This window comes from Myotis brandtii, unplaced genomic scaffold, assembly GCF_000412655.1.
Source record: "Myotis brandtii unplaced genomic scaffold, ASM41265v1 scaffold177, whole genome shotgun sequence".
NCBI classification, from domain to species: domain Eukaryota; kingdom Metazoa; phylum Chordata; class Mammalia; order Chiroptera; family Vespertilionidae; genus Myotis; species Myotis brandtii.
Window position 1 is genome coordinate 349366 of NW_005356555.1, and position 2437 is coordinate 351802.

A 2437-nucleotide genomic window follows, 5' to 3' on the forward strand; every position below is an offset into this window, starting at 1 on the left:
TTACGATCTTAAATAAAAATAGGCCTAACTGCAGTCACTGAATCTCTCTTCAAAGATCTTAACACTGCTGTTGATTTAGAAATTCAACAAAGGGTAATAATAAAACCCCTGTTCTACAACTGCCCTTCACTTAGGATTCTACTCCACTCCAGCATAATTTAAATGCACGTCGGTGGTGTTGTGAATTGTGTAAAGGAAATGAATAAGTTGTCAGAGTTTCAACCTTGATCTTTCCTTTTGCCTTTTGACCTTTATGCTGTCGTTGATATGGGTCAATCTGCTTGTGCTTTTCCAGACTGTATCTTTGAACTTCATCTCCTACTTCTTCACTTCAGAGTTTCTTGTAACTCTTCTTGCCTCTCTGATCCTGTGGCCATTTCCAGAGCTCCATTCTACAATGCCTGCTCCTCAGCCAGCAGCATCTTTCACAGAAGCTACCAGCTGCACAGCTTCTATTTCCCTTCTGGTTCCAGCTCCATGCAGGTACCTGAGATCATCCTCTGCCCGTCTCTGAGGGAGGCTAAATTCCTCACTGTCAACTAGCATATTCCTTCTGATCGTTTCTCAAGTGTACCAATTTGAGAGCATATTCAAACCTCCCTTCCTCGGTCAAACTCCTCTGCAGCATTTTCATACCACCCCCACCCCCAATCTATTGCAAATATTAAGTAGGAGTTCTTCAGGCTTTCTGCCTAAGAGCATGGATTTTGCAGGTCTGGGTTTGGATGAGTTGCTGGGTTAGTTAAGATTAGCTGCCAATTACAGAGACCGCAGAGAACAATGGCTTAAACAAAGTGACGTTTGTTTCTCTTTCACACTAAAAAAGAAAAAAAAAGTTTACAGAGGAACACTCCAGGGCTGGCGTGATGGTTTTACAGTCTTCTGAGACCTAGGCCAGTTCCACCTTTTAGATCTATCATACCTCAGGCGAGGCCCTCAACTTCATGGTCCTCGGTGGAGCTTCAGCCATCACATCCAGGTTCAAGTCCTGTAGTAGAATGAAGGGAAGGAGACAGAGGAAGGGCAAAAGCCTTTTTAAGGAAGGTCTCTTAAGGAACATTTCTGAGGCTGTCATATACTTCTTGTTACATCTCATTGGCCAGAACTTAGTGATGTGGCCTCACCTAGCTGGAGTAGAGATGTTATAATATTGTCCTTATTTCAGATAGCCTTATGCCCAGCTAAAATGTGGGAGGTTCACCTCCTTAGGAAAAAGGAGAGAATGAACACTGGGTAGCCAAACACCATAGTTCCTCTACAACTCTTTCTTGACCAATATTACCCATCACACAGGATTCTTAACAATTAAAAGAAATATTATACATGAAACTATCTAATACAGTGTCTGGCATAACACAAGTTTTCAGTCAATGTTAGTTCATATTCCTCCTTATTCCTCTTTCAGGAATTGCCTAGTTTCCCTGTTGCAACATCATTGGCATCCAAACCCTATTTTAAGTAGTTAGGCATTTGCCCAGTTGGTGGTATCAGATTGTATGCTTGTACCTTTTCATAGGAGAGGGCAACACATTATTACTCAATGTCAGCATTTATTTCTTAGCTTAAAACATGGCTTAGATGAAAAACATAGCTCTTGGAATCAAATAGACCCAGATGTGAATCCTGGCTTTGCCACTCTGTGTAACCTCAGCCTCTCCGCACCCTCAATTTCCTCATGTGTGCACTGGGAGTAATAATCAGATATGAGAATTAAATGAAAAACATGTGAATAGAATGCTTAATACTGTACCTGATAAAGTAAGCAGTAGCTTTTCTTTTTTAATTTGGCTTAACCTGGGTGAAGCTTTTTGAAAATGAACTCATTCCATTAAAAAAATATATTAATAGTGGTCATTTCCATATATATCCAAATGAATGTTATTAAATTATTAGTCAAACTGTTTTGAGAATTGTCTCCATAATCAGTTTAAGCCCAAATAACAGAAAATCTTTCCTATATTTTAAAATAAATAACAGAATAGCTCAGCCTTAAGCTTTATCAGCCTTGATTTGATAATTTGGGGCTGTTTCACTCTCAGAAGCTGAAACATTTCCATGATTGTATATATTTCATAGTATTCTTTTCAGCAGCTATTTATTAACTGTCTACTGTGTGCCAGACACTATGCTAGGTTCTGGGACTACAGTGGCAAGCACAAATGTATTCCCTGCCATCATGAAAGTTGCAGTTTACTGGAGGAGTCAGCAAATAAATAAATAAAAATGCCACTGTGTCCCGACTGGCGTGATTCAGTGGTTGAGCATTGACCTATGAACCAGGAAGTCACTGTTAGATTCCCGCTAAGGGCACATGCCCAAGTTGCGGCTCATCCCTAGTGGGGGTGGGAGGTAAGGGGGGTGGTGCAGGAGGCAGCTGATTAATTATTTTTATCATTGATGTTTCTATCTCTCTCTCCCTCTCCCTTCCTCTCTAAAA

The 2437-nt window shown here is 40.5% G+C and overlaps 1 protein-coding gene across 3 annotated transcripts in view; it reads left to right on the forward strand.

The window, feature by feature from the left end:
• Positions 1 to 335: 335 nt before the first annotated feature.
• LRRC8B (leucine rich repeat containing 8 family, member B) overlaps positions 336 to 2437 on the forward strand; it is a 75409-nt gene continuing 73307 nt past the window's right edge. For all 3 annotated transcript variants that reach the window (XM_005863354.2, XM_014537344.1, XM_005863353.2), the window contains exon 1: positions 336 to 483. The gene's annotated coding sequence lies outside the window, so the exon portion shown is untranslated. The remainder of the gene's footprint in view (positions 484 to 2437) is intronic.